Source organism: Pseudophryne corroboree, chromosome 4, assembly GCF_028390025.1.
Source record: "Pseudophryne corroboree isolate aPseCor3 chromosome 4, aPseCor3.hap2, whole genome shotgun sequence".
Classification (NCBI taxonomy): domain Eukaryota; kingdom Metazoa; phylum Chordata; class Amphibia; order Anura; family Myobatrachidae; genus Pseudophryne; species Pseudophryne corroboree.
In genome coordinates, this window is record NC_086447.1 from 415,506,848 (window position 1) to 415,529,312 (window position 22,465).

General features: G+C 45.7%; 1 protein-coding gene across 2 annotated transcripts in view; it reads left to right on the forward strand.

The window, feature by feature from the left end:
• KCNQ5 (potassium voltage-gated channel subfamily Q member 5) overlaps positions 1–22,465 on the forward strand; it is a 1,045,273-nt gene that overhangs the window by 906,591 nt on the left and 116,217 nt on the right. The window lies entirely within an intron of this gene.

Below are 22,465 nucleotides of genomic sequence, written 5' to 3' on the forward strand. Positions count from 1 at the left end.
AGGTTCTTAGGGTTCGCCAACTATTACCGAAAGTTTATACGAGACTTTTCCACCATTGTGGCGCCTATTACTGCTTTCACTAAGAAGGGTGCTAACCCGTCCAAGTGGTCTGAAGAAGCCATGCAAGCATTTCATCTTTTAAAACAAAGGTTCATCTCTGCGCCTGTTCTGAAACAGCCTGACATCGACTCTCCTTTCATCTTAGAGGTGGATGCCTCCTCCGTTGGAGTAGGAGCGGTGTTATCTCAGAGGGCTAAAGATGGCCATTTACACCCTTGCAGTTTCTTCTCCCGGAAGTTCTCCCCAGCTGAGCGCAACTATGCCATTGGCGACCAGGAGTTGCTAGCCATCAAGCTCGCTCTAGAAGAGTGGAGGTATCTGTTGGAGGGAGCTTCTCATTCAATCACCATACTTACAGACCACAAGAACCTTTTATACCTGAAGGGCGCACAATGTCTCAACCCTCGTCAGGCCAGATGGGCACTTTTCTTTTCCAGGTTCGACTTTAAACTCCAGTTCTGTCCGGGCTCTCAGAATCGCAAGGCCTATGCCCTTTCCCGCTCATGGGAGCAAGAAAATGAGTCAGAGTCTTCAGACAAGCATCCTATTATAAATCCGTTGGCATTCTCCACGGTAGGGATGGACTCTACGCCCCCATCAGGGAAAAGTTTTGTGAAGCCGATGCTAAGGAAGAAGCTCATGCATTGGGCCCATGCTTCCCATTTTGCCGGACATACAGGTATCCAAAAAACCCTGGAGTTTATCTCTAGGTCCTATTGGTGGCCAACTCTGAAAAAGGACGTCTTGGAGTTTATTGCATCTTGCCCAAAGTGTGCCCAACATAAAGTATCCCGCCAGTCGCCTGCGGGGCAACTGGTTCCACTATCCGTTCCCCGTCGACCATGGACCCACTTGTCGATGGATTTCATTACAGACTTACCCATGTGCAACAAGTTCAATACCATCTGGGTGGTAGTTGACCGGTTCACCAAGATGGCACACTTCATTCCTCTCACCGGTCTTCCGTCAGCTTCCAAGTTGGCTCAAGTATTCATACAAGAGATCTTCCGACTCCACGGTCTTCCTGAAGAAATTATCTCAGATCGAGGAGTTCAATTCACAGCCAAATTCTGGCGAAGTTTATGTCAAGTCCTCCAAGTCAAGCTAAAGTTTTCCACGGCTTACCATCCTCAGACCAATGGTCAAACCGAGAGGGTGAATCAGGACTTGGAGGCCTTCCTCCGCATCTATGTGTCCTCCTCTCAAGATGACTGGGTTCAATTACTTCCCTGGGCCGAGTTCTGTCATAACAACCAGTATCATTCTTCATCTGCTTCAACACCATTCTTCACTAACTTTGGATTCCACCCTAAAGTCCCTGAGTTCCAACCGCTTCCAGCAACTTCTGTCCCCGCAGTGGATATCACCTTGCATCAGTTTGCCAATATCTGGAAGAGCGTACGATCAGCTCTGCTCAAGGCATCGTTCAGGTACAAGAAGTTTGCGGATAAGAAGCGTCGAGCAGTTCCTGCTCTCAAGGTGGGTGATCGGGTATGGTTATCCACGAAGAATTTGAGGTTAAGAGTTCCCAGTATGAAGTTTGCACCTCGCTATATCGGTCCTTTCAAGATTGAACAAGTCATCAATCCTGTTGCTTACAGACTCCAGTTGCCTCCCTTTTTAAAAATACCCAGGACATTCCATGTTTCCCTGTTGAAACCGCTGATCTTGAATCGGTTTCATTCCTCACTTCCTCCAACTCCGAAAGTCCAAACTCAACGAGGCGTTGAGTATGAAGTGGCCAAGATCCTGGACTCACGTCACCGTTACGGTCAACTACAATATCTTATTGACTGGAAGGGTTATGGTCCTGAGGAACGTTCATGGACCAATGCTTCTGATGTCCATGCTCCTGCCTTGGTCCGGAGATTCCATTCCAAGTTTCCTCAAAAGCCAAAGAAGTGTCCTGGGGCCACTCCTAAAGGGGGGGGTGCTGTCACGATCCGGGTATCTGGACGCCATTTCTTACCCATCAGATGCCTCCTAAGGCTGGCTCAGCGCTCCAGGACCGGATCCCATCTGTTATCCTGATGTGTACATTCCTGTATCCTCTCCTGTCACTCTGGGACGCTGTCACAGTAAACGCCATATTACACCTGGCATGGCGTCTCCCGCGGCCTCCGCCGCCGTCCCTGAACTTCTGCATGCAGAGTGTCTGAGTGGCGATTACGTCAGCCGCGGCCTCCGCTGTGTCCGCGTGGTTGGATGTGCATCTGTCAGCCTGGCGCCTCCTGTCTCCGGTGGCCGGCGCCGCCATTACTGTTTTCATTACCACATGGATTACAAACCAAACTTCCCTCCAAGTGTCTGCATGGGCGCAGCCATCTTGGATTCTGTCAGCTGATCATTTCCACCAATCTGTTCTCAGTATTGATAATCTGCATAATTGCCTAGCCAATCCCTTCCTTGCTGCAGGTATAAATACACTGTGCCTGAGCAAGGAAGGCGTCAGTGCTTTGGTTGTCAAACCTAGTTCCTGTTTGTCTCTCTCCTGTGATTGTCTTCCAGGTTCCAGCTCCTGTCTCAAGACTTCCACCATAGAGACCCGCACCAGCATTCCATCTGCGGTGTAGCCTGACTCTCCAATCCATTGTGGATTCATCTGTTTCCAGCTACAACATTACCTGCTTCCAGCTCAGCTTCCAGCAGAGTACAGCTTCCCTTAAGGGGCCGGTGTCCTTTCTACACTTTACCACTCTCCACCGGTATTATTATTTCTCCGCTCTCAAGTTCTACATTTCAGTTCATATTTCATCGCTCCCAAGTTCATTTATTATTTAACTGGTTCCAGCCAGTATCCACTCCGTGCTAACAACAGTCTGGTTCCAGCCAGTATCCACAGCAGCTGTTTTATCTTCAGCAACCCAGCTTTCCCTGGAACACCAGCTGGCACAATCCTGGGTTATCTCCATTGCTACAGTCGGGCCTGGTAAGGACTTTCCATCTAGAAGATCATAAGAACTATCTCACACTACCAGTGCCCTGTGGCTCCTGCCATCCTGTAGTACCCAGGAACTGTATTTATTCTTTGCTGACTTTTACGGTTTCTTTTACTGCTGCTGTGTTGCGGAGTTGTCATAATAAACATCATTGACTTTTATCCAAGTTGTCGTGGTCACGCCTTCGGGCAGTTATTATTCATGTTACTTACATGTCCAGGGGTCTGATACAACCTCCCAGGTTCCGGTACATCTCAGCCCCTACAACTGAGGCTGCCTCCCGTCAGCTCAGGCCCTCAGTTGTGACAGTTTCTTTGCACCAGATGCTTTTCTCAAGGAAAACCTTAAGATGACCAGTATTCAAAATTCCTGCTCCTATCAATGTGTGTCTGGATACTCCAGGCACATATAAAATTAGAGAGAAAGACCAATAGTGCAGCAGTCCTCTAAATAAATAACATTTATTTTTACACAAATGCACTCACATTGAATTAAAAGTAATAGGCATATCTCATGTCGTTATCCTGAATCCACCTAAAACAACATCCACACTGGCTGGCTATGATGGTAAAGGCAGCAGGTGAAGTCAGAGTCCCGGTTACTCACGGCTCCACAGGTGAGGTGATGAAGATGCACAGGAACAACGGTTATTACCTTTATCAAAAGCGCTTTTGATAAAGGTAATAACTGAAACGCGTTAAGCGGAGTGTCTTTGCATATCCTGACGTTGTTCCTGTGCATCTTCATCACCTCACCTGTGGAGCCGTGAGTAACCGGGACTCTGACTTCACCTGCTGCCTTTACCATCACAGCCAGCCAGTGTGGATGTTGTTTTAGGTGGATTCAGGATAACGACATGAGATATGCCTATTACTTTTAATTCAATGTGAGTGCATTTGTGTAAAAATAAATGTTATTTATTTAGAGGACTGCTGCACTATTGGTCTTTCTCTCTAATTTTATATGTGCCTGGAGTATCCGGAAACACATTGATAGGAGGAGGAATTTTGAATACTGGTCATCTTGGAGTTTTCCTTGAGAAAAGCATCTGGTGCAAAGAAACCATGATATGCATATTCTTTTTGGAATCTTTGTGAGTGTGATGTATTGAAACAAAATACACAAATATATTTTAAAAGGACTTCTACACTATTGTGCTTTCTCTCTTCTTTATGTGTGCATCTTTGATGCTTCACACCATTGGGTGAGCACAAAGAGACACACCTTATAGGTTATGACTTTGAAGGAACTAGCCATCCTGTACATTAAATGTTAAATCCAAGGAGCGCCTAAGTGGAATATAATACCTTGAAATTGCTGTGAAAATTTTTGAAGTAGGTGAAACTTCTCTATATCACCACAGGGCTGATCTTTGGATCTTATTGCGCACTTTAATACCTCACTTCTATTTTGTATTGTAAATCCTTAGTGTGTAACCACAGCTGCTGCACTGGTGCTGGACTGGGTGAGTGAGTACTTGGTAAGTGGTGAGTGTGGTACTAGGTTCATCTACAGTATGTTGTAACTGGCCACAGACGTTAGTCACACCATGGGGTTCATTCCGAGTTGATCGTAAAAAGCAACTTTTTACTGCTCGTGCGATCAACCTGACGCCACCTATGGGGGAGTGCATTTTAGCATAGCAGGGCTGCGAACGCTTGTGCAGCCCTGCTATGCTAAAAAAGTTTCAAGTAAAACAAGATCGGGGCTGCAGTTACTCACCCAGTGCGACGGATCCAGCGATGAAGGTCCCGGTCCTGACATCAGACATCCGCCCTCCAAATGCCTCGACACACCTGCGTTGGACTCACCACGCCTGGAAAACGGTGAGTATCCGCCCCGGAATGCCTCCTGCCTGTCCGTCTTCTTGCGAATGCCGCTGCAATCACCTTTCTCGCTGGCATCGTCGTTGCCCAGCCACAATCGCCGCCAGGCAATGACACACGTGTGCAATGCGTCTGCTGCGCATGCGCATTTCTGACCTGTTCGCACTGCAGCGAAGAACCGCTGCGTGCGATCGGGTCTGAATGACCCCTCATATACAGTCAGCAAGGTGTTCTGCTTACATACTGTTTTCATGAATTTCACTTGTCTCTTAAAAATTATAATCTGAACTAATTACACAACCTGATGGGTGGATCCTGATGGGTTATACATTTAATTCCCACAGTAGCCCTATTTAAATGCCGGATTTCAATTTACAATACCATTAGAACATTTATTGTAATTGTAAGTTTGAGAGCCTTTTAACAGCAAGGCATTACTCACATATGGTAAGTGAAACCCTGAAATGCCAGTACAGCTCCTGTTTAAGCCATTGGTTCACAGTGGTCTTTTGTTCTCACACTCAGAGAGAGTGCCTGAATGCTCTTCACTAATCTTACGGAGGAGCACAGATACAAAATTTGATTGAAGCGTTAATACAGGTGATTGTAGTACTGTATGGCATAACGTGTATAAGGGGTAGTATTACTGTGTGCCATAATGTGTATAAAGAGTACTACTGTGTGGCATAATGTGAATATGGGGCTCTATGGTGTGGCACAATATGTATAAAGGGTACTACTATGTGGCGTAACTGTATCAATAGTTCTACTGTGCGGTAGAATGTGAATAAGGTTGCACTGCTGTGTGGCGTAATTTGAATTGGTACTATTGTGTGACAACGCCCCTTCTTCATGAGACAACTCCACCTTTTTGCCCGCGGTGCTTTCAGCATGCACTGTCCCTGTTCGTGTGAGGGGCACCAGTGCTCCTTCTGGTACAAGGCATGAGTATGTCTAGTAACGGCTCTGCATCACCATACTCCTGCTTTAATTGATGATACATTTTTCAGGTCTAACTTTCTGCACTTTCAAGAATCATATAACACTCCTCACTTCACAGTCAGAGGGATTTTGGATTGTAGAGTTAATTTTAATAATGCACAATTTTACCAAAAACAACCACAGCAGCACGCAAATCACTGAGCACATAGATAACAGGCTAGGGAGACTGCCTGACCATGAATTTGGGGATGGTGAATGACCTGCACAGCGGGAATACACAAATTGTCTTTAATTTCTGTATTACCATTGTAGTACTGTTGACATTCTCACTGTTCACATGCATTTTGTCAACACAGTGAACATGTCAACATCATGGTCACTGTCAACATTGTAAATGTCAACATGTCAAATGTCACCATTGTAACCATGTGACTTTCTGAACGTTGACCTGTTATTCAACACCCTTACAAATAGATTAGTAAGTAGACATCTAAATAGTAAATTATAATAGAAACTTATTCCCAATAGTTTCTATATGTAGATCATGCACTGTTGAAACTATCTATGCTAGGAGGTGCGTCCCACGGATTTTAGAGTTTAATGGATGTGTGTGTGAATTGTATTTATTTGCCTTATTACATATGTGTTTTGTTATAAATAACAATTAAATGTATTGATAGGGACTTCTGAGTACTTATTATTTTGGGGATCTGCAGAATAGGTTACAGTTGATAACTGTGAATTTGTCTCAACACAGCTTACAATATAATGTATACTCCACTTGTAAATGACCTAATGCCAGCCCATATGAAAATACAATAATACAGTTAAATAGAAATACTTCTATATTACCTTTATAAACCTGAATAAAGTTTCCTTGTGCTTTATTTTCCTTTTCAACTTTACTGTAATGTAGCGTTTGACATCTGTGTTGCCAGATGCTTTGTAAAGCTGTGCCTTATGTTTGGTTAAGTCAGTGAAGTATAGTTGAAACAATGTCAGTAAACTTAGGAAGAGTCTTAATAATTTACATTATAATTTGGTTCCCTGCTGTCATCCGTATGAGGTGAATTGTTTCATTTCTTTTTCCCTAATAAGTAATAGAATTTGATAGCACGACTGCAGGCAGACACGACTGCCACATGTCAGAGAGCTTCGGAGGCATGCTAATAACTGTAAAATGTGCATGGCATATTTATCTTCTGCTCAGACTCCTCAATTACACTGTATATACAGTATATAAGATTACATTTAGAAAATTTGCCAAGTAGAACAAGGAAACCTGGAAGTAAAAACATGCTATTCTAGACAAGTAAACAGATGGTATCGTAATACTGCTAAAACGACACCACTACAAGCAAGATTAGGCTGGTGTGATAGTCCCACTGTTGTCAAGAAACACTTGAAAACATTACTGAATAAGGCAATGTTGGTAAAAAGCAGATGCCAAAGGCATACATAAATTGTCCATGGCACATAAAGTATAGTTCCAGTATATTTTTTCAAGCTCATAGAGAAATAATTAACTGGATAGAAGCTTGCTGTGTGAAACCATTCACAGACAAAAGTTTATTTTTGAAGAAACGTAGAGACAGTTTATTGCAATATAGTAACTGTAATGCACAGATGATACACACCACCGTTTTTACATATGTAGATCCCAAAGGAACTAATTTGTTAAACAACAATATATATTTAGCTAAGCACATGCAGACCCTACCTACAGTAGTAGAACACAGAGACTGAAACAAGCAGTCTTGCATTGGATATCTGCTCTAGATAAAAGGGTTGGTCAAGTGTGTCTAATAGTATGAGTAGGTTACACTAGGTACACACTGTACAACTGTTGGGCCGTTCTTTCGATTCCTTACCCGTTCATGTGATCAATAGTGTACGCACCTCCGATCATGAGTTATCTGATGAAAACATCGGAACAGGTTTTATGTGCAAAATAATTTTCATTAGATGCGATAGTGCGATATTGAGCAAAACGCTAATTGTGGACCTCAGTTAGGTTAGATCGCTATTGAGACAGGTAAAAGACACCCACTGATGCATTCACAAATTTCCATAAATGCAATGCATACGCAAAAATCAAGCACCATCGACAGTTGTGGATGACCCAGGGCTACTCAGAATAGTGAGAAAGCAGTCACCATGTTTTTACTCGCAATCCACTGCAACTGATGTCAGCAGGGCTGCCATCAGAAATTGCGGGGCCCGGGACTGACAAAATAGGCAGGAACACCCCACACCCCCCCCCCCCCCCTACCCACACACACCTCCAAAAAATAAAAGGAAACTTTTCTTTAATTCATGCTTTATTTATAATGACTTGTTGAAAAAAAAGCATCTTGCAGCATATCAACATTTCGGTACCTGTCTGGACCTGTGTCAAGATACAAATGGCATGAAACTGGCCGCACCTATATACCACACTAGTACATAATTCTAAACACGCCTCCCAATTAATTAATGATACACAATAGTTCATTATCATGCTATGAACTCCAATAGTCCTATATAGCATCGGAGTAGAGCATATATATAAATGTATAATATAGTACAAATACAGGTAATATCACTAAGTACATTCAAATCCAAATAAAGATAAAAACATACCCAAACAGACATGTTAATGCACATCTCCCCAACTTGCGTCTATCAGACATTGAGACAGACAGTGCGATTTTCTCAATCCTGCTTCTGCTAAAAAAAATGCACATGAAAAGCCTCCAGAAACGTAAAAGACACCCACTGATGCATTCACAAATTTCCATATGCAGTTGCATAAATGCGATGCATACGCAGAAATCGAGCACCATCGACAGTTGTGGATGACCCAGGGATACTCAGAATAATGAAAAAGCAGTTGCACTGGCGCCATGTTTTTTACTCGCAATCCATTGCAACTGATGTCAGTAGGGCTGCCATCAGAAATTGTGGGGCCCGGGACTGACAAAATAGGCAGGGCCCCCCCACCTCCAAAAAATAAAAGGAAAATTAGAAAGAAAATAATTCAAGTATATATATATATATATATATATATATATACACTGCTCAAAAAAATAAAGAGAACACTTAAACAACACAATGTAACTCCAGGTCAATCATACTTCTGTGAAATCAAACTGTCCACTTAGGAAGTAACACTGATTGACAATCAATTTCACATGCTGTTGTGCAAATGGAATAGACAACAGGTGGAAATTATAGGCAATTAGCAAGACACCCCCAATAAAGGAGTTGTTCTGCAGGTGGTGACCACAGACCACTTCTCAGCTCCTATGCTTTCCAGCTGATGTTTTGGTAACTTTTGAAAGCTGGCGGTCCTTTCACTCTAGTGGTAGCATGAGACGGAGTCTATAACCCACACAAGTGGCTCAGGTAGTGCAGCTCATCCAGGATGGCACATCAATGCGAGCTGTGGCAAGAAGGTTTGCTGTGTCTGTCAGCGTAGTATCCAGAGCATGTAGGCGCTACCAGGAGACAGGCCAGTACATCAGGAGATGTGGAGGAGGCCGTAGGAGGGCAACAACCCAGCAGCAGGACCGCTACCTCCGCCTTTGTGCAAGGAGGAACAGGAGGAGCACTGCCAGAGCGCTGCAAAATGACCTCCAGCAAGCCACAAATGTGCATGTGTCTACTCAAACGATCAGAAACAGACTCCATGAGGGTGGTATGAGGGCCCGACATCCACAGGTGGGGGTTGTGCTTACAGCCCAACACCGTGCAGGACATTTGGCATTTGCCAGAGAACACCAAGATTGGCAAATTCGCCACTGGCGCCCTGTGCTCTTCACAGATGAAAGCAGGTTCTCACTGAGCACATGTGACAGACGTGACAGAGTCTGGAGATGCCAAGGAGAACGTTCTGCTGCCTGCAACATCCTCCAGCATGACCGGTTTGGCAGTGGGTCAGTAATGGTGTGGGGTGGCATTTCTTTGGGGGGCTGCACAGCCCTCCATGTGCTTGTCAGAGGTAGCCTGACTGCCATTGGGTACCGAGATGAGATCCTCAGACCCCTTTTGAGACCATATGCTGGTGCGGTTGGCCCTGGGTTCCACCTAATGCAAGACAATGCTAGACCTCATGTGGCTGGAGTGTGTCAGCAGTTCCTGCAAGACAAAGGCATTGATGCTATGGACTGGCCAGCCCATTCCCCAGACCTGAATCCAATTGAGCACATCTGGGACATCATGTCTCGCTCCATCCACCAACGCCATGTTGCACCACAGACTGTCCAGGAGTTGGCGGATGCTTTAGTCCAGGTCTGGGAGGAGATCCCTCAGGAGACCATCCGCCACCTCATCAGGAGCATGCCCAGGCGTTGTAGGGAGGTCATACAGGCACGTGGAGGCCACACACACTACTGAGCCTCATTTTGACTTGTTTTAAGGACATTACATCAAAGTTGGATCAGCCTGTAGTGTGTTTTTCCACTTTAATTTTGAGTGTGACTCCAAATCCAGACCTCCATGGGTTAATAAATTTGATTTCCATTGATAATTTTTGTGTGATTTTGTTGTCAGCACATTCAACTATGTAAAGAACAAAGTATGTAATAAGAATATTTCATTCATTCAGATCTAGGATGTGTTGTTTAAGTGTTCCCTTTATTTTTTTGAGCAGTGTATATATATGTTACACTCACCGGTCTTTAATTCATGCTTTATTCATAATGACATGTTGAAAAAAGCATCTTGCAGCATATCAACATTTCGCCACCTGTCTGGACCTGTGTCAAGATACAAATGGCATGAAACTGGCCGCACCTATATACCACACTAGTACATCTAAACATGCCTCCCAATTAATTAATGATACACAATAGTTTATTATCATGCTATGAACTCCAATAGTCCTATTTAGCATCGGCGTAGAGCACATATATAAATGTATAATATAGTACAAATACAGGTAATATCACTAAGTACATTAAAATCCAGATAAAGATAAAAACATACCCAAACAGACATGTTAATGTACATCTCCCCAACTTGTGTCTATCAGACATGGAGCTGGCGGCGTGCGTTCCACTTCTGCTTCAATACCTGTCAGTGGAACGCACAACCCGCCCTCCATCCGCGCCAGCCAGAAGCTAATGGATTAGGCTGCGTGCACCCCACTCAGCCTCCACTACCTGTCATAGAGCGGAACGCACAAACCGACATGATGTCTCTTCCGAGTCTCATGACAGAGGAAGGGGGCGGAGCTTGCAGACGGGTAGCTGCAGCGCTGCCTGGCTACAACAGTGAGAGAAGGAGCTGGGCGCTCCTCTCTGCTGCCAGCGCTGCAGCTAGCTGGCGGGTGGACAAGTAGTGTGGCGTGGTGGGTGCTGATGGAGGTTTTTCTGCTCCACAGCACATTGTACTGTAGGCAAAGCACCATCCGCCCACACCTAGTTACAGACCTGATTTAGGATTTGGGGCACGAAAGAATGTTAGATTTTTGAATAAGCTGACACATCCTCTTTAATTCTAAATGAAAGGAAATGGTTAGAGACAAAACACACATACGAGTAAATACTACTGATTTTCATGTCATAACACGCTATTTGTATAGGTGTGAAGTTCTGGCAATGCAATCTTCCAGTTCCATTAATGCTTTGCCAATACGCGGAATGGGGCTCATTCTGGGTTGAATCTCTGTGCTCTGCTGAAAATAGTGAGTTTTTACATTACATACAGTACAGCTCATGCACAGATACCAATTTACTCATGTTTGCGATGTCGATCTTGTTCTGCGATGTACTTAACCTGTCCGGATCTGCTATTACATGAAATTGGGAATTTCGGGGTGACTTCAGTGCAAGCATATGGAACCACTCTGTCTTGTGGGAGTGTCAGAGGCGAATATCTAAAGCTCTGTGTGCTATTTAAGGAAGCAACACACTTTGATTTACTTATCTTAAGTTTGCAGACACGACTATGGTAGAAGATGCTAATGTGGTTACAGAAGCGTGCGACTCATAATCAGCCCCTTGGTAGAATAGCAGTTTTGGCAGAATATATCAAGCAGGTGCAGCTGGAATAGCACTTGCAAAAAGAGGCTGTCCCAGTGGGCATCATAGGGAAATGCAGCATGGTTTTAGTCTGTGAACTGCAGTTCTTGCAGCATTAGCAAATTGTCAAATTTGCCTTGCAGCTGAAGACTCCAAGGCCCTGGATGTAGCAGTTTGAATGACTGATGCGTTTGTCTTGAACTGCCTATGTTTCTTGAGGCTGCATGGCTAGCTGCATCGGTTGACTGACGTTTGACTTGCAGCTGGGGACTCCATGGCTCTGGATGCTGCATGTCTAGCAGCATCAGCAGATTGGCGAGCTAGCCTTGCATTGAGTGATTCTCTCTTGGGTGGCTGCTTGTCTCTCTTGTTGAGCTGCCAAGCATGCTTGCACTACTCTGAATTATCCTTGTCTTGCCTTTCTTTTACTTCTAGAAGCTGAGGAGCTGCGACCCAGACAGGATAATTGTTTTGGTGGCATGGCTTTTTTGAGCCTGTGGTTGCATAGACAAATGCGGGTGGAGGGGGGGGGGGGTGCCAGTTGCCCAGAAAACCCCCTCCACTTGGCAAATTATGACAACAATAGCAATGTGAGAGCCGCTGCCACAACATGCCGTGTAAGGGACAGAGCAGAGCTGCTGCACATGCCCAGTGGTAGCAGCTTCTTCTACCAATCTGAGTCCTCAGACATTGCACTGGACCAGAGAGTAGCTTTCAGGAAGAAGAGACAGGAGCCTTACCATGAGGTGGGAGAAAGTATGCTTAGAAAGTGCAGTGCTGGTTCTATTATATTTGTGTATTTATTTATTTATTATGGTATGTTTAACCTTTTCCTGAGCACTTATTTATATTATTTAAATATGTTTGATACAGCCTATACTATAGACCATCTATAGTATTAAATCTTAATACTGTATTCCATACAGTATCCAGTGTATAAAAAGACCAATGTGTACATTAATATCCAGGGTTTTTACTAGAGATGAGCGCCGGAAATTTTTCGGGTTTTGTGTTTTGGTTTTGGGTTCGGTTCCGCGGCCGTGTTTTGGGTTCGACCGCGTTTTGGCAAAACCTCACCGAATTTTTTTTGTCGGATTCGGGTGTGTTTTGGATTCGGGTGTTTTTTTCCAAAAAACCTAAAAAACAGCTTAAATCATAGAATTTGGCGGTCATTTTGATCCCAAAGTATTATTAACCTCAAAAACCATAATTTCCACTCATTTTCAGTCTATTCTGAATACCTCACACCTCACAATATTATTTTTAGTCCTAAAATTTGCACCGAGGTCGCTGTGTGAGTAAGATAAGCGACCCTAGTGGCCGACACAAACACCGGGCCCATCTAGGAGTGGCACTGCAGTGTCACGCAGGATGGCCCTTCCAAAAAACCCTCCCCAAACAGCACATGACGCAAAGAAAAAAAGAGGCGCAATGAGGTAGCTGTGTGAGTAAGATTAGCGACCCTAGTGGCCGACACAAACACCGGGCCCATCTAGGAGTGGCACTGCAGTGTCACGCAGGATGTCCCTTCCAAAAAACCCTCCCCAAACAGCACATGACGCAAAGAAAAAAAGAGGCGCAATGAGGTAGCTGTGTGAGTAAGATAAGCGACCCTAGTGGCCGACACAAACACCGGGCCCATCTAGGAGTGTCACTGCAGTGTCACGCAGGATGTCCCTTCCAAAAAACCCTCCCCAAACAGCACATGACGCAAAGAAAAAAAGAGGCGCAATGAGGTAGCTGTGTGAGTAAGATAAGCGACCCTAGTGGCCGACACAAACACCGGGCCCATCTAGGAGTGGCACTGCAGTGTCACGCAGGATGTCCCTTCCAAAAAACCCTCCCCAAACAGCACATGACGCAAAGAAAAAGAAAAGAAAAAAGAGGTGCAAGATGGAATTGTCCTTGGGCCCTCCCACCCACCCTTATGTTGTATAAACAGGACATGCACACTTTAACCAACCCATCATTTCAGTGACAGGGTCTGCCACACGACTGTGACTGATATGACGGGTTGGTTTGGACCCCCACCAAAAAAGAAGCAATTAATCTCTCCTTGCACAAACTGGCTCTACAGAGGCAAGATGTCCACCTCATCATCATCCTCCGATATATCACCGTGTACATCCCCCTCCTCACAGATTATCAATTCGTCCCCACTGGAATCCACCATCTCAGCTCCCTGTGTACTTTGTGGAGGCAATTGCTGCTGGTCAATGTCTCCACGGAGGAATTGATTATAATTAATTTTAATGAACATCATCTTCTCCACATTTTCTGGATGTAACCTCGTACGCCGATTGCTGACAAGGTGAGCGGCGGCACTAAACACTCTTTCGGAGTACACACTTGTGGGAGGGCAACTTAGGTAGAATAAAGCCAGTTTGTGCAAGGGCCTCCAAATTGCCTCTTTTTCCTGCCAGTATAAGTACGGACTGTGTGACGTGCCTACTTGGATGCGGTCACTCATATAATCCTCCACCATTCTTTCAATGGGGAGAGAATCATATGCAGTGACAGTAGACGACATGTCCGTAATCGTTGTCAGGTCCTTCAGTCCGGACCAGATGTCAGCATCAGCAGTCGCTCCAGACTGCCCTGCATCACCGCCAGCGGGTGGGCTCGGAATTCTGAGCCTTTTCCTCGCACCCCCAGTTGCGGGAGAATGTGAAGGAGGAGATGTTGTTGACAGGTCGCGTTCCGCTTGACTTGACAATTTACTCACCAGCAGGTGTTTGAACCCCAGCAGACTTGTGTCTGCCGGAAAGAGAGATCCAAGGTAGGCTTTAAATCTAGGATCGAGCACGGTGGCCAAAATGTAGTGCTCTGATTTCAACAGATTGACCACCCGTGAATCCTTGCTAAGCGAATTAAGGGCTCCATCCACAAGTCCCACATGCCTAGCGGAATCGCTCCGTGTTAGCTCCTCCTTCAATGTCTCCAGCTTCTTCTGCAAAAGCCTGATGAGGGGAATGACCTGACTCAGGCTGGCAGTGTCTGAACTGACTTCACGTGTGGCAAGTTCAAAGGGCAGCAGAACCTTGCACAACGTTGAAATCATTCTCCACTGCGCTTGAGACAGGTGCATCCCACCTCCTATATCGTGCTCAATTGTATAGGCTTGAATGGCCTTTTGCTGCTCCTCCAACCTCTGAAGCATATACAGGGTTGAATTCCACCTCGTTACCACTTCTTGCTTCAGATGATGGCAGGGCAGGTTCAGTAGTTTTTGGTGGTGCTCCAGTTTTCTGTACGTGGTGCCTGTACGCCGAAAGTGTCCCGCAATTCTTCTGGCCACCGACAGCATCTCTTGCACGCCCCTGTCGTTTTTTAAAAAATTCTGCACCACCAAATTCAAGGTATGTGCAAAACATGGGACGTGCTGGAATTGGCCCAGATTTAATACACACACAATATTGCTGGCGTTGTCCGATGCCACAAATCCACAGGAGAGTCCAATTGGGGTAAGCCATTCCGCGATGATCTTCCTCAGTTGCCGTAAGAGGTTTTCAGCTGTGTGCGTATTCTGGAAACCGGTGATACAAAGCGTAGCCTGCCTAGGAAAGAGTTGGCGTTTGCGAGATGCTGCTACTGGTGCCGCCGCTGCTGTTCTTGCGGCGGGAGTCCATACATCTACCCAGTGGGCTGTCACAGTCATATAGTCCTGACCCTGCCCTGCTCCACTTGTCCACATGTCCGTGGTTAAGTGGACATTGGGTACAACTGCATTTTTTAGGACACTGGTGAGTCTTTTTCTGACGTCCGTGTACATTCTCGGTATCGCCTGCCTAGAGAAGTGGAACCTAGATGGTATTTGGTAACGGGGGCACACTACCTCAAGAAATTGTCTAGTTCCCTGTGAACTAACGGCGGATACCGGACGCACGTCTAACACCAACATAGTTGTCAAGGTCTCAGTTATCCGCTTTGCAACAGGATGACTGCTGTGATATTTCATCTTCCTCGCAAAGGACTGTTGGACAGTCAATTGCTTGGTGGAAGTAGTAAAAGTGTGCTTACGACTTCCCTTCTGGGATGACCATCGACTCCCAGCAGCAACAACAGCAGCGCCAGCAGCAGTAGGCGTTACACGCAAGGATGCATCGGAGGAATCCCAGGCAGGAGAGGACTCGTCAGAATTGCCAGTGACATTGCCTGCAGGACTATTGGCATTCCTGGGGAAGGAGGAAATTGACACTGAGGGAGTTGGTGGGGTGGTTTGCGTGAGCTTGGTTACAAGAGGAAGGGATTTACTGGTCAGTGGACTGCTTCCGCTGTCACCCAAAGTTTTTGAACTTGTCACTGACTTATTATGAATGCGCTGCAGGTGACGTATAAGGGAGGATGTTCCGAGGTGGTTAACGTCCTTACCCCTACTTATTACAGCTTGACAAAGGGAACACACGGCTTGACACCTGTTGTCCGCATTTCTGGTGAAATACTTCCACACCGAAGAGCTGATTTTTTTGGTATTTTCACCAGGCATGTCAACGGCCATATTCCTACCACGGACAACAGGTGTCTCCCCGGGTGCCTGACTTAAACAAACCACCTCACCATCAGAATCCTCCTGGTCAATTTCCTCCCCAGCGCAAGCAACACCCATATCCTCCTCATCCTGGTGTACTTCAACACTGACATCTTCAATCTGACTATCAGGAACTGGACTGCGGGTGCTCCTTCCATCACTTGCAGGGGGCGTGCAAATGGTGGAAGGCGCATGCTCTTCACGTCCAGTGTTGGGAAGGTCAGGCATCGCAACCAACACAATTGGAGTCGGACTCTCCTTGTGGATTTGGGATTTCGAAGAACGCACAGTTCTTTGCGGTGCTACTGCTTTTGCCAGCTTTAGTCTTTTCATTTTTCTAGCGAGAGGCTGAGTGCTTCCATCCTCATGTGAAGCTGAACCACTAGCCATGAACATAGGCCAGGGCCTCAGCCGTTCCTTGCCACTCCGTGTGGTAAATGGCATATTGGCAAGTTTACGCTTCTCCTCCGACAATTTTATTTTAGGTTTTGGAGTCCTTTTTTTACTGATATTTGGTGTTTTGGATTTGACATGCTCTGTACTATGACATTGGGCATCGGCCTTGGCAGACGACGTTGCTGGCATTTCATCGTCTCGGCCATGACTAGTGGCAGCAGCTTCAGCACGAGGTGGAAGTGGATCTTGATCTTTCCCTAATTTTGGAACCTCAACATTTTTGTTCTCCATATTTTAATAGGCACAACTAAAAGGCACCTCAGGTAAACAATGGAGATGGATGGATTGGATACTAGTATACAATTATGGACGGGCTGCCGAGTGCCGACACAGAGGTAGCCACAGCCGTGAACTACCGCACTGTACTGTGTCTGCTGCTAATATATAGACTGGTTGATAAAGAGATAGTATACTCGTAACTAGTATGTATGTATAAAGAAAGAAAAAAAAACCACGGTTAGGTGGTATATACAATTATGGACGGGCTGCCGAGTGCCGACACAGAGGTAGCCACAGCCGTGAACTACCGCACTGTACTGTGTCTGCTGCTAATATATAGACTGGTTGATAAAGAGATAGTATACTCGTAACTAGTATGTATGTATAAAGAAAGAAAAAAAAACCACGGTTAGGTGGTATATACAATTATGGACGGGCTGCCGAGTGCCGACACAGAGGTAGCCACAGCCGTGAACTACCGCACTGTACTGTGTCTGCTGCTAATATAGACTGGTTGATAAAGAGATAGTATACTCGTAACTAGTATGTATGTATAAAGAAAGAAAAAAAAACCACGGTTAGGTGGTATATACAATTATGGACGGGCTGCCGAGTGCCGACACAGAGGTAGCCACAGCCGTGAACTACCGCACTGTACTGTGTCTGCTGCTAATATAGACTGGTTGATAAAGAGATAGTATACTCGTAACTAGTATGACTATAAAGAAAGAAAAAAAAACCACGGTTAGGTGGTATATACAATTATGGACGGGCTGCCGAGTGCCGACACAGAGGTAGCCACAGCCGTGAACTACGGCACTGTACTGTGTCTGCTGCTAATATATAGACTGGTTGATAAAGAGATAGTATACTCGTAACTAGTATGTATGTATAAAGAAAGAAAAAAAAACCACGGTTAGGTGGTATATACAATTATGGACGGGCTGCCGAGTGCCGACACAGAGGTAGCCACAGCCGTGAACTACCGCACTGTACTGTGTCTGCTGCTAATATAGACTGGTTGATAAAGAGATAGTATACTCGTAACTAGTATGACTATAAAGAAAGAAAAAAAAACCACGGTTAGGTGGTATATACAATTATGGACGGGCTGCCGAGTGCCGACACAGAGGTAGCCACAGCCGTGAACTACCGCACTGTACTGTGTCTGCTGCTAATATATAGACTGGTTGATAAAGAGATAGTATACTCGTAACTAGTATGTATGTATAAAGAAAGAAAAAAAAACCACGGTTAGGTGGTATATACAATTATGGACGGGCTGCCGAGTGCCGACACAGAGGTAGCCACAGCCGTGAACTACCGCACTGTACTGTGTCTGCTGCTAATATAGACTGGTTGATAAAGAGATAGTATACTCGTAACTAGTATGTATGTATAAAGAAAGAAAAAAAAACCACGGTTAGGTGGTATATACAATTATGGACGGTCTGCCGAGTGCCGACACAGAGGTAGCCACAGCCGTGAACTACCGCACTGTACTGTGTCTGCTGCTAATATATAGACTGGTTGATAAAGAGATAGTATACTCGTAACTAGTATGTATGTATAAAGAAAGAAAAAAAAACCACGGTTAGGTGGTATATACAATTATGGACGGGCTGCCGAGTGCCGACACAGGGGTAGCCACAGCCGTGAACTACCGCACTGTACTGTGTCTGTTGCTAATATATAGACTGGTTGATAAAGAGATAGTATACTCGTAACTAGTATGTATGTATAAAGAAAGAAAAAAAAACCACGGTTAGGTGGTATATACAATTATGGACGGGCTGCCGAGTGCCGACACAGAGGTAGCCACAGCCGTGAACTACCGCACTGTACTGTGTCTGCTGCTAATATAGACTGGTTGTTAAAGAGATAGTATACTCGTAACTAGTATGTATGTATAAAGAAAGAAAAAAAAACCACGGTTAGGTGGTATATACAATTATGGACGGGCTGCCGAGTGCCGACACAGAGGTAGCCACAGCCGTGAACTACCGCACTGTACTGTGTCTGCTGCTAATATAGACTGGTTGATAAAGAGATAGTATACTCGTAACTAGTATGACTATAAAGAAAGAAAAAAAAACCACGGTTAGGTGGTATATACAATTATGGACGGGCTGCCGAGTGCCGACACAGAGGTAGCCACAGCCGTGAACTACCGCACTGTACTGTGTCTGCTGCTAATATAGACTGGTTGATAAAGAGATAGTATACTACTAATATTATATATACTGGTGGTCAGGTCACTGGTCACTAGTCACACTGGCAGTGGCACTCCTGCAGCAAAAGTGTGCACTGTTTAATTTTAATATAATATTATGTACTCCTGGCTCCTGCTATAACCTATAACTGGCACTGCAGTGCTCCCCAGTCTCCCCCACAATTATAAGCTGTGTGAGCTGAGCACAGTCAGATATATATATACATTGATGCAGCACACTGGGCTGAGCAGTGCACACAGATATGGTATGTGACTGAGTCACTGTGTGTATCGTTTTTTTCAGGCAGAGAACGGATATATTAAATAAAACAAACAACTGCACTGTCTGGTGGTCACTGTGGTCGTCAGTCACTAAACTCTGCACTCTCTTCTACAGTATCACAGCCTCAGGTCAATCTCTCTCTCTCTCTCTCAACCCTAATCTAAATGGAGAGGACGCCAGCCACGTCCTCTCCCTATCAATCTCAATGCACGTGTGAAAATGGCGGCGACGCGCGGCTCCTTATATAGAATCCGAGTCTCGCGAGAATCCGACAGCGTCATGATGACGTTCGGGCGCGCTCGGGTTAACCGAGCAAGGCGGGAGGATCCGAGTCTGCTCGGACCCGTGAAAAAAACATGAAGTTCGTGCGGGTTCGGATTCAGAGAAACCGAACCCGCTCATCTCTAGTTTTTACTAGGTTCTTCTACCGCTCCCCCAGACTCCTGCACTGGCGCTAGTTTTCCACAGAGTGGAGATTGTGGACTGCATTTGGAAACGCCCCTCGAGAAATCCTACGTTTGGCACTGGGTTGTGTTTTAATGGTCCTGAAAAAGACCACACTTTTGAAGAATGAGATACAAAAAGAAGTAAACTTAGTTTGCATGTGGCATACTAAAGGGGGAATCTATGAAAAGGAACACAGAAGTCATTCACATCTGGATAACAATGCAAATTAGGAGTAAATGATAGTGCGGGAAGGTGTATTCTCTTTCTGTTTGGAATGGTGTATATCAGGAGCAGACTGACAGAACAGAAATCAGTATAGCTTCCAAAATCACTGCAGTTTCAGTAATCAGTGCAGAACAAAAATCACTGCACAACAGAAATCATCGGCGAGCAGAAATCTCTGTAGACCAACATTGAAGACCATCGCTAGCAGGGCAGGATTGCCTACCCTCCCGCATTCATCGGGAGGCTCCCATTTTTTTCTACTGAGCCTCCCGCTGCCCTACAACTTTTACCACTCAGTAAAAATGCAAACTGCGCATGCGTGAGTCCGAAAATACCGGGGGCGGGACCTGCATGGGTGAAATGACGGTTGATGTCATGTTATTTATAGTAACTGCAAGCCACTACAAGCATATGAGTAGTGGTGGTCATCTAGCAGTGCAAGAGAGGGGAGGCATTCTGAGTGGCAGCAGTGGCAGCAGCAGCACTGGTGGCTTTCCCCCCATCCCCATGGTGGCCTGTTACAATTAAAATGTAAGGGAATTAAAATATATATAGAAATGTTATACAGAGAGGTATATTACACACAGTAATGGTATACAGTGAGGTGTGTTATGTTATGAGGTGTGTTAAGCCAGGCACTCTGATAAGACCCACCGGGGCGACTGCTGTATATATCACTGCCTGCAGGATGAGATCGCATAAGATCAAATAGTGAGTTAAATGCTAATAATGCACACTATTTAATGACAAAGTTTAGCATGCAAACACAGAGGGCTAACTAATATATATGGTCACTTGAAAACTACTAACTCTGGATTTAATGTATGCAGCTGTTGGAAAAGTGATATAACCAGGGCCGGATTAACAATGGGGCTGATGTAGCTGCAGTTCCAGGCCCACCAGCAAAATAGGCCCACTGCAAACTGCTGTGCTGCTGTAAACAGGAAAAAAAAATCCTGCTACAATAGCCTGCCAGTGGCGCTGCGGTCTGGTGGGCACAGCTGCAGAGCCACCCTGCTGGCAACTGTATTTACTGCCGACTGCAGGGTACTGGGTGGATGCAACGGCACTAGGACCCACCCAGCAGCACTGCTCTGCTGCTGCCGACACCGCCGCAGTAGAGATGAGGGGATAAGTGTGAGGGGACCAGGGCTGGCCTTACCATTACACCACCGCGTATGCAGTTGATAAGACACAGCAAGAAGGGCGTCGTACAGCCCGTCCAAGCTACCAGCCTGGCAGCCCATACTGCATCCCCGGCTCTGGTCGCTCCCGCAGTGTTTAGTTCTGTCGCAGATCCATCTAGATGCCGGGCAGGCCCACCGCAGCTGTACGGTGATTGGCGGCCACAGAGGGCCAGGCTGCCCGTGTTACCTTGACTGTGTCCCATTCTGGTAGGTCAGATACCCCGGGCCCCCTATTCCTGCATTACCGGAGCCGCCATTTGACAGTAACAGTGACAGGTAATGCCAGAATATGTCATAGCACAGAGCTCTGCATTAGGTATCAGCAATACAAGTGAAAGGTCCTCCTGCAATCCCCACTCCTCCCCCTCTAACCAGACTAATCCCTTCACCCCCTGTCACCAGGCTAACCCCCCTCTTCCTGTCCCAGTCACCAGGCTAAACCCCTGCTGCCCCGTCACCAGGCTAACCCCCTTCCTGCTCTGTCACCAGGCTAACCCCCTCCTGCCCCGTCACAAGGCTGACCCCCCCCCCCCCCCCACCAGACCAATCCCCTCTCCACCCCTGGATGCAGGACAGGCTGGCCACACATGTAACACATGCTATGTGATCCCTCCGGGTTGGGTATGACCACAGTCCCTTCTAATCGGTATGCCGACTGACGGGATTGTTAGTGGGAAGTCCCAGGAGCCAAATAGATTAATGAGGTGGTAGTAAGCGGAAGTGATGTTGACGGAGGGCGGAAATGAGGATCCGTCTCCATGGAAACCAATATCAGAGGGAGCTATTTAAGCAGGACAGAAGGTGCATTTAGTTATCCTGATGAAGCCTGCTTAGACAGGCGAAACTAGTTGATCTGAGAGCACCATATTACGTCTGCCGTCGGACACTTGATGCTTTGGTTTCCTCTAATGCACGGACTTACAAGTAAGTTGTGGGGATTCCCAACTTCCAAAAGTGACTTTTAACCCTTGCTCATTAGTGACTTGGAATAATTCATGGACATTTAAGAGCTTTATTTGATATAAAGGACACTTCAAGATCTATATGGATATTTACACCGCATAACGGACACGAATATTTGGCATCCAAAAAATCTATTGCCATTCACAGGTGAATAATCCGCTAAGGTGTTTCAC